The 10,622-nt window shown below is 46.3% G+C and overlaps 1 pseudogene; it reads right to left on the bottom strand.

The window, feature by feature from the left end:
- Window positions 1–5,799: 5,799 nt before the first annotated feature.
- On the bottom strand, window positions 5,800–5,917 carry LOC124597541 (annotated as a pseudogene).
- Window positions 5,918–10,622: the final 4,705 nt, after the last annotated feature.

Below are 10,622 nucleotides of genomic sequence, written 5' to 3'. Positions count from 1 at the left end.
ATTTATCTTACATTCATATTATTACATTTACAATGATGTATCGATTTATGTAGCTACTTAACAGTGTTGGGTCAAGTTGAACGTGGATGCTAAAACAATATCTATCCACGGAATATTCTCATTACTCCTACTTTTAATTAGATTGATTCATAGTAAGGCATAAACTGCAATGTTTGGTTAATGCTCACGTGAATAGTTGTGCATGTTTTACGTCTTTTATGTTATTACAACTTTAAACATAGCTGTGTGCAGCAACTGTGAAAATATTTTTTTGTAGTAAAGACAGCCCATTGGTTGCAATGGATTTTATAGTCGAATTGGCAATGGTTTCGACTCCTAAACTAAGGGAGTCTTCATCAGAATTTATATTAGATACGTAAAGCGTTGAACATTGCAGCTCTCGTCATACAATTTTAACACCAAAAAGGCCACGTCACATAATAAAACATCCTACGTAAAAGTTTTACTGTCATTTCTAGTTAAAATCAGGTCTTAGCGGCAATCTTTAATTTTTAACTAGAAATGACAGTAAAACTTTTACGTAGGATGTTTTATTATGTGACGTGGCCTTTTTGGTGTTAAAATTGTATGACGAGAGCTGCAATGTTCAACGCTTTACGTATCTAATATAAATTCTGATGAAGACTCCCTTAGTTCAGGAGTCTAAACCATCAATTCGACTATAAAATCAATTGTAACCAGTGGGCTTTCTTTACTAACAAAAAAATCTTTTATGTTATGTTAATTTTGTGAGTATGTTATGTCAGTGTTGTCACTGTCACTCGTATCATCGTCAGTACTGGAGCTATTCGGGCTATCTATGTCGGCTTGTCTTCGTCTTCTCTGTCTCCTGTATTGATCAGTCTGTTTTCGTATGTCACGTTCTGCTTTTGAGATGTTGTTGGTGATTTCGTTCAATTGCATTCGTGTATCTGGGTCCCTCAGTGCGTCGTATAGTGTTGTTTCCCTTACGTGTCCTATGTTATTACGTAAGTGCCTGTGTCTAATGCATTTCAGAAGGAAGTGTTCTGGGGAACCAATTTCCCCGCATGTTCAACGATTTCTTTCTGAATGTGACATGCGCTACAAGTCCGTGGGATAAAGGACAAGTCCAGTCAGAATGAGCAATGCCTCGGCTGGGATTGACTTGGCGCAATCGTAACTGCTCCGTGATATTGGGGAAAAAAGAGTAGACTCGACGGCCCTTATCACTTTCGTCCCACCCTATTTGCCAAGTGTCCACCCTCCAATTTTTTCTCTGTATGTCCATCTGACAAGTGCGAGAATTATCGCACAATCAGCTTAACAGCTCATGCATCGAAGCTGCTTACAAGAATAATATACAGAAGAATGGAAAAGAAAATTGAGAATGCGCTAGGTGACGATCAGTTTGGCTTTAGGAAAAGTAAAGGGACGAGAGAGGCAATTCTGACGTTACGGCTAATAATGGAAGCAGGCTAAAGAAAAATAAAAGACACTTTTATAGGATTTGTCGACCTGGAAAAAGCGTTCGACAATATAAAATGGTGCAAGCTGTTCGAGATTCTGAAAAAAGTAGGGGTAAGCTATAGGGAGAGACGGGTCATAGACAATATGTACAACAAACAAGAGGGAATAATAAGAGTGGACGATCAAGAACGAAGTGCTCGTATTAAGAAGGGTGTAAGACAAGGCTGTAGCCTTTCGCCCCTACTCTTCAATCTGTACATCGAGGAAGCAATGATGGAAATAAAAGAAAGGTTCAGGAGTGGAATAAAAATACAAGGTGAAGGGATATCAATGATACGATTCGCTGACGACATTGCTATCCTGAGTGAAAGTGAAGAAGAATTAAATGATCTGCTGAACAGAATGAACAGTCTAATGAGTACACAGTATGGTTTGAGAGTAAATCGGAGAAAGACGAAGGTAATGAGAAGTAGTGAGATACTTAACATCAGTATTGACGGTCACGAAGTCAATGAAGTTAAGGAATTCTGCTACCTAGGCAGTAAAATAACCAATGACGGACGGAGCAAGGAGGACATCAAAAGCAGACTCGCTATGGCAAAAAAGGCATTTCTGGCCAAGAGAAGTCTACTAATATCAAATACCGGCCTTCATTTGAGGAAGAAATTTCTGAGGATGTACGTCTGGAGTACAGCATTGTATGGTAGTGAAACATGGACTGTGGGAAGAGAATCGAAGCATTTGAGATGTGGTGCTATAGACGAATGTTGAAAATTAGGTGGACTGATAAGGTAAGGAATGAGGAGGTTCTACGCAGAATCGGAGAGGAAAGGAATATGTGGAAAACACTGATAAGGAGAAGGGACAAGATGATAGGACATCTGCTAAGACATGAGGGAATGACTTCCATGGTACTAGAGGGAGCTGTAGAGGGCAAAAACTGTAGAGGAAGACAGAGACTGTTATACGTCAAGCAAATAATTGAGGACGTAGGTTGCAAGTGCTACTCTGAGATGAAGAGGTTAGCACAGGAAAGGAATTCGTGGCGGGCCCCATCAAACCAGTCAGTAAACTTATGACAAAAAAAAAAAAAAAAAAAAAAAAAAAAAAAAAAAAAAAAAAAAAAAAAAAATGGCCATCTTTTCAGAGATTGTGCAGAGTCGGTAGATGATGGTTAAAGTGATCGCTATATCAAACAGAAATCTACTAATACTAGTATTGCTGGCCCCTATTTTGACCAGAGGCGAGGTAGACTCTTCCTAAACGTCGGTCAGGGGCCTGAAGATGGGGTTGTAAATCGCTGAAGCTGGTAGGCAAATTAAATAAACCTGGAAACTAGACAGATGAAAGGTGTTTGATTTGTTGGCCTTCAATTTTTTTGTTGGCGCTTATCTTTTACGTGCTGCCCAGTGATCTGCAACACTCTATCAGGTCAACCCATCTTCAGCGAGCACGCTGCAGCCCGATATTCCAGGCACCACATAGCAGTGAATCGACTGATGTGGTTCCGAACGCCCCAGATAGTCTAAGTAGCACACTCCTCGCCCCCGCCTAGCTGTGATCCTGTCCACGACGAGAGTGAGTCCATGTGACCATGTACTAGCTGGAAAGCTCAACGCCGACTCGAAAAGTGCACAGTGGTACATTCTTATGTGTGTGAGTGCTATTCTGTACTTAATGTAGCTAATATTTGACGTATACTTTCGGCTTTGTTTGTGATTAGTCGTATGTGTTCGTTGAAGCTATGTCGTTCCTCAAAAAATTTGGAAATTTGTGGTAAGGTCTTATGGGACCAAACTGCCGAGGTCATCGGTCCCTAAGCCTACACACTACTTAATCTAACTAAAACTAACTTACGCTATGGACAACACACACACCCATGCCCGAGGGCGGACTCGGAACCTCCGACGGGGGGAGCCGCACGGACCGTCACAAGGCGCAACAGACCACGCGGCTACCCCGCGCGGCTATGTCTTTCCTCAATGTGTGTTCCAAGATATCTAGTTGCCCGCCAAAGACAAAGGTCCCGAGTTTCGAGTCTCGGTCCGGCACACAGTTTTAATCTGCCAGGAAGTTTCCTTTCAGCGCACACTCCGCTGCAGAGTGAAAATCTCATTCTGGAAACATCCCCGAGGCTGTGCTAAGCCATGTCTCCGCAATATCCTGTCTTTTGGAGTGCTAGTTCTGCAAGGCTCGCAGGAAAGCTTCTGTAAAGTTTGGAAGGTAGGAGACGAGGTACTGGCAGAAGTAAAGCTGTGAGGACGGGACGTGAGCCGTGGTTGGGTAGCTCAGTTGGTGCCGGCATGGTAGCTCAGTGTGTTCGGTCAGAGGGTTTAGCTGCTCTCTTTAATAAAGGAAACTGAGTAAACGGATCAACGAACAACCTGAACGAGTGTCGTCCGACGTCCGCCACGAATAAATTCAACAAACAATATAGAACAAAATGAGATTTAAAAAAAAAAAGTTGGTAGAGCACTTGCCCGCGAAAGGCAAAGGTCCAGAGTTCGAGTCTCGGTCCGGCACACAGTTTTAATCTGCCAGGAAGTTTCATATCAGCGCACACTCCGCTGCAGAGTGAAAATCTCATTCTGTCTAGTTACTATTTCCTGTTTTGTGTTTGTCTTCTTTATTTTAATTTCCGAGTGTCTTTGTAGTGATCTTTTAAACGTTATGTACCCTGTTTTTTGTGCTGCTACGGATAATTTGTTTTGGTTGCACCACTGTTTTGTCTTTGTTTTTATCTACACACAAATGGTAAACTACCACTGAGTCTACACTGTGCAACAAGGTGAGACACATTTGGGAACGGATGATGGCTATTTATACTGCTGCCATGTTTATGTAGTAATGGGGCCGCACTTCAAGGTGTTGGATCGGCCCCATTACGCAGTTCGAAAAGGGCTGAATGAGGAAGAGGCAGAGAAAAGGTTGGCAATAATATTTCAGCACTTTTCAGTAAAGTTTCGTTTCCATCTAGAGTGCAGAATAACGCTGAAACTACTACCATACCAAGGGACTGGCATGAAAAAAAAAATCTCATGCCAGGCAGTCATTACCAGGGTGACAGCTCTTCAGGTCGCGCCAGGCAGCCCTAAGCTACAGTTTAGCACTGTCACAGACAATCATTGATAGAAATTATAGAGAATCCTGTAAAGAATAAGTAGTCTGTACCGATTCAAGGAGGGAGAAATCCCCCCTCTTGTTTCTCCCCCTGCACCCCTTGCGGACGCCTATGTCTCCAGGAGCTTGTGACACTTGTACGGAGAGACGCTTGTACGGGCATGGAAAGCGTTGACATTTGTACAGAGCCCCCTAAACTTCATTGCAGGGCGTTCCGGAAGTACAATACTTCAGGCTAAGCGACATACTACTAGGAAAGATCACTTCCTACATTAAAAAAATCTGTCCGCATACTATTTCATTGACTGACTTACGTGGTGCATGGTTTTCTCCCACTGTTCAGTACTGCAGTTGGTCTCTGACTGGCAAATAGAGTTCCCTGTTCTACGTTTTGTGAAGATGGACTTCGCGAGAATACGGGCATTAGTCAGTAGTGGACTGTATTACCAAAGAAGATGTAACCTACTAGCATTATGTAAACATTGTAAGAAATAGACGCGGAAGAAGACAATCCACTAAAAATAACACAGTCTTAGATGAAGGCAGCCATGATCGTATTCCAGATGAAGCAGGAAACGAAGTGCGAAAACATTTTGTAAGGCAAGAAATGTGTGCAAAAGAAACAGACACATTACAATTTCATCAGTTTGAGTTGAAGCAGTAAGACTTCAATCGCGGCTACTGCTTAATAACATCGTTACCATCGCGTAGGATTCCGAACCTGTAACTGCATCGTATTAGGAGAAAATACATGAAACTTACGCAAGATCCAACGACTCTGGAGGAACAATCAAGAGTTCGAACACACAGTTTGGACAGTTGTTTATACTTCACACAGATCTTAGATATTCTTGAGAGAATACAAACATTACATCGGTTGTCTACGTTTTACTACCGAACAAAGAGCAAGAAGCATACTCGTTTTTCAGTTCATTTACCCATTGAAACGAACGTGCTTGGATAGAATCCAGCTTCTCTCATAAAGAACTTGGAAATTGTGTGAACTTCGAAATTGTTATAATCTCCTCCCGAGCAGACCATGAAGGCCCAACGGTACCGACCGGCCGCCGTGTCATCCTCAGCCCACAGGCGTCACTGGTTGCGGATATGGAGGGGAATGTGGTCAGCACACCGCTCTTCCTGCCGTATGTCAGTTTCCAAGGCCGGAGCCGCTGCTTCTCAATCAAGTAGCTCCTCAGTTTGCCTCACAAGGGCTGAGTGCACCCCGCTTGCCAACAGCGCTCGGCAGAGCAGGTGGTCACCCATCCAAGTGCTAGCCCAGCCCGACAGCGCTTAACTTCGGTGATCTGACGGGAACCGGTGTTACCACTGCGGCAAGGCCTTTGGCATCCTTTAATCTGGTAGAAGTTTATTTCCTCAAGCAGCCTGAATGGGTTGCAATTTTCATTTTAGTAAATGTTTGTGGAAACAAGTGCAGTGCTGATGTGGCCTTGTTCCTGCTTATGAGGAAAACGAAGAAACACGCTGTTATATAAGAATGTACTGAGCTCTAGCACACCTTTCCCCGTAATGTCTTTTCAGGAGAGAGCACGTCTGAAAAAAAAAAGCGTCGGGACCTATACAACTATTTCTGGACCAGTGGCTCCATAACGAGCATATGTCAAGAGGTATGTGGAACTGACGTGGAAGGATCCATCCCACTAAGAATATCTCTGAAGGATGGAACCGAAGGACAAATACATTAACATCAAAAGTTCATCTAAGTGCTTACTCATCAGCAAAAATCGAGAAGAGGCCACCAGTTTGACCAATTAATTTGTGTGCCGTATACACAGAAATTACAGTGAAGAAGGAATCGTCACAAACATTGGAAATTGTGGAAATACTGGAAAAGTGGTTTAATGCACATCATACTCATTGGCAATCTCGTGAAAACTACCTCGTCGTGGTTTTCCTTGGAAACAACCCAATGTCAGATACATGTCTCTTGCAGTTTGTAAAGTATTCGCCTATGAAGACAGACAAAACTGTCTGAAAGGCTATGCCTCTACTGGGAAATCAACGTGGCATACCCCTGAGAGATTCTATGTCACCAAACATAAAATCGTTGCAGCGGAAACGCAGGCAGATGACGTGCAATTAGAGCTCGACTGAAGATGTGTCTTAGAATACAGCACGCTCTGCTATACTGCTAGACTTGTTAGTGTGCCTATACCTGTAAAAAGCCAGTTTTACCAGCAAGAGTCTCTGCCTCTGTAGAACTGTCACTCCATAGAACGGTCACTCCATATGCCAGTTTCAGTCCCGCGTCCATATCTCTCAGCCTATGAAACTAACTGGTCATGACATGCCGAGAAACTGGAAGGCCACACCATACAAGTGTTCCAACTCCATCTCCATAACTCTTAGCCACTGAAACTATCTAGGCATGACGTGCTGTCAAACGGTACAAGCGTTCCAGCTCCGTCTCCGTAGCTCTCAGCCACTGAAACTATCTGGGTACGTCATGCTGTGGGACTGCAAGGCGACACCGTACACATTTTTCAACCCCGTCTCTGTATCTCTACATCTCAGAAACTGAAAGGTCACACTGGACAAATGTTCTAATCCCGTCTCCATATCTCTCAGTCATTGAAACTCTCTTCTCATGTCATGATGAGAGACTGGAAGGCCACACCGTACAAGTGATCCAACTCTGTCTCTATACCTCTCAGCCATGAAACTATCTGCGTATGTCATGCTGAGAAACTGGAAGGTCACACTGTACAGGTGTTCAAACCAAGTCTCCATATCTCTCAGCTGTTGAAACTATCTTGGCACATCATACCAAAAGACCTGAAGGCCACAACATACAAGTGTTCCAACCACATATCCATATCTCTCAGCCACTGATACTATCTGGCTTTGGCAGGCGGAGAAAGTGGAAGGCCGCACTGTACAAGTGTTCTAACCCTGTTTCCATATCTCTCTGTCACTAAAACTACTTAGGTTGGAAGCTAAATAGTGGCAACACTGCTGTGGAGACACTATGCAATGAAATCTACTATTGCCGCTGATAGCACTCGTTGTTGACATACCTACCTTACCTCCGAGCAAATGGGCTCGCCCGTCCCACGTCGCCGCCGTGCGCACAATTGAGGGAAACAGTCATTTGTTGAGCGAGCCGTCTAACGTAACGGTGTCACTATGTTTTCGAAACAGAAACAACGGAATTGGCTCAAGATTGAATGTGCCAGAGGTTTTACAGCACGACAGTGTCATCAAGGTCTTCAAGAGCTTTGCGAAAGAAGCGGCGACACTTTCTGCGCAACCCACCCATCCATCATTTTGCACGACAGTGCGCGGGCGCATACAGCGCAAGCTGCGGCTCCTCTGTTCAGTCGATGGGACTGGGAAGTACTCCACCATCCACCATACTCCCCGGACTTAAGTCCTTATGACTTTGATTTGATTCCGAAGATGAAGGAACCACTTCGTGACATTCGCTTCAGAACTGTTCCAGAAATTCGACAGGCAGTAGACCGCTCCATTCGCACCATCAACAGAACAGCCTCTGCTAACGATACGCTACGCCTTCCACATCGCTGGCAACGGGTTCTACAAAACGCTGGAGACTACTTTGAAAGACAGTAATACACTCCTGGAAATGGAAAAAAGAACATATTGACACCGGTGTGTCAGACCCACCATACTTGCTCCGGACACTGCGAGAGGGCTGTACAAGCAATGATCACACGCACGGCACAGCGGACACACCAGGAACCGCGGTGTTGGCCGTCGAATGGCGCTAGCTGCGCAGCATTTGTGCACCGCCGCCGTCAGTGTCAGCCAGTTTGCCGTGGCATACGGAGCTCCATCGCAGTCTTTAACACTGGTAGCATGCCGCGACAGCGTGGACGTGAACCGTATGTGCAGTTGACGGACTTTGAGCGAGGGCGTATAGTGGGCATGCGGGAGGCCGGGTGGACGCACCGCCGAATTGCTCAACACGTGGGGCGTGAGGTCTCCACAGTACATCGATGTTGTCGCCAGTGGTCGGCGGAAGGTGCACGTGCCCGTCGACCTGGGAGCGGACCGCAGCGACGCACGGATGCACGCCAAGTCCGTAGGATCCTACGCAGTGCCGTAGGGGACCGCACCGCCACTTCCCAGCAAATTAGGGACACTGTTGCTCCTGGGGTATCGGCGAGGACCATTCGCAACCGTCTCCATGAAGCTGGGCTACGGTCCCGCACACCGTTAGGCCGTCTTCCGCTCACGCCCCAACATCGTGCAGCCCGCCTCCAGTGGTGTCGCGACAGGCGTGAATGGAGGGACGAATGGAGACGTGTCGTCTTCAGCGATGAGAGTCGCTTCTGCCTTGGTGCCAATGGTGGTCGTATGCGTGTTTGGCGCCGTGCAGGTGAGCGCCACAATCAGGACTGCATACGACCGAGGCACACAGGGCCAACACCCGGCATCATGGTGTGGGGAGCGATCTCCTACACTGGCCGTGCACCACTGGTGATCGTCGAGGGGACACTGAATAGTGCACGGTACATCCAAACCGTCATCGAACCCATCGTTCTACCATTCCTAGACCGGCAAGGGAACTTGCTGTTCCAACAGGACAATGCACGTCCGCATGTATGCCGTGCCACCCAACGTGCTCTAGAAGGTGTAAGTCAACTACCCTGGCCAGCAAGATCTCCGGATCTGTCCCCCATTGAGCATGTTTGGGACTGGATGAAGCGTCGTCTCACGCGGTCTGCACGTCCAGTACGAACGCTGGTCCAACTGAGGCGCCAGGTGGAAATGGCATGGCAAGCCGTTCCACAGGACTACATCCAGCATCTCTACGATCGTCTCCATGGGAGAATAGCAGCCTGCATTGCTGCGAAAGGTGGATATACACTGTACTAGTGCCGACATTGTGCATGCTCTGTTGCCTGTGTCTATGTGCCTGTGGGTCTGACAGTGTGATCATGTGATGTATCTGACCCCAGGAATGTGTCAATAAAGTTTCCCCTTCCTGGGACAATGAATTCACGGTGTTCTTATTTCAATTTCCAGGAGTGTAGATGCAAACATGTAACTCTTTTGTATCGGTAGTGAATAAATAGTTGCCACTAAAAGTGATGCGAAGAGACTGAAAAATCACGCCATATAGGTATTCCAACCCTGTCTCCCTAGCGCATCTATTGAAACTGTCTTGGCATGTGATGCCAAAAAACAAGTGTTCCAACCCATCTCCATATCTCTCGTCCACTGAAGGTATCTGGGTATGTGATGTTGAGGGACTGGAAGGCCACACCGTACACGTTTTCCAACCCCGTCCCCATATCTCTCAGCCATTGAAACTATCTGGGCATATGACGCAAAGAGACAGGAAGGTAATAGCGGACAAGTGTTCTAACCTCTCTCCATATCTCTCAGCCGCTGAAACTATCTGGGCATGTGATGCCAAGTAAGTGTAAGCACACGGTACAAGTGTTCCAACCCAGTATCCATATCTCGCGGCTGCTGCAACTGTGTGTGCATGGCATGCCGAGAGACTAGACGACCACCACTGACCATCCACTAAGGTGATAAGCTACGGCGCGTAGTTGAATCAGCACTGAATGACGTACCTATATCCGTCTTCCAAGATGAGTTTGACTCGATGCCCTGCCCGGCTAGCGTCGTTGTTAATGCCGGAGCTGGCTGCTCTGTGTACTAAATTTGGCAGCTTGCACACCCCGAATCACCTACCAGTCTAATGGTGTACTCATTGCACTGGACTCATTACGGACAATAAGTAAAATTTCGTTATTTGCTATCCTGTATGGTGTCGCAATTTTAACTGCCAGCAGTGTAATTAAGTTTCTTGTCCACCATTGCGCTGCAGTCGTTGCGGAGTTAATTATCACGCCGGCTGGACGCCGCAGAACAGCCAGAATCGGCTGGACTCGGGGTCTCGGTGGCAGTTTAGAGCCGCGTCGACACGGGACGGGCCGAACCGGACAATGGTCGGGGGGATCACGGATCGCCGTCGCTGCCAACTATGCAAATGCTAACTGCCGGCAGCGCGAGGTGCAAAACGAGAGGGCTTGCTGGCATGTTTAAGCGCCGCC

The sequence above is a fragment of the Schistocerca americana genome, chromosome 2 (genome assembly GCF_021461395.2).
Source record: "Schistocerca americana isolate TAMUIC-IGC-003095 chromosome 2, iqSchAmer2.1, whole genome shotgun sequence".
Lineage (NCBI taxonomy): Eukaryota > Metazoa > Arthropoda > Insecta > Orthoptera > Acrididae > Schistocerca > Schistocerca americana.
Note: the sequence above shows the minus strand (reverse complement) of the source record. Positions and strands in the feature narration are given on the sequence as shown.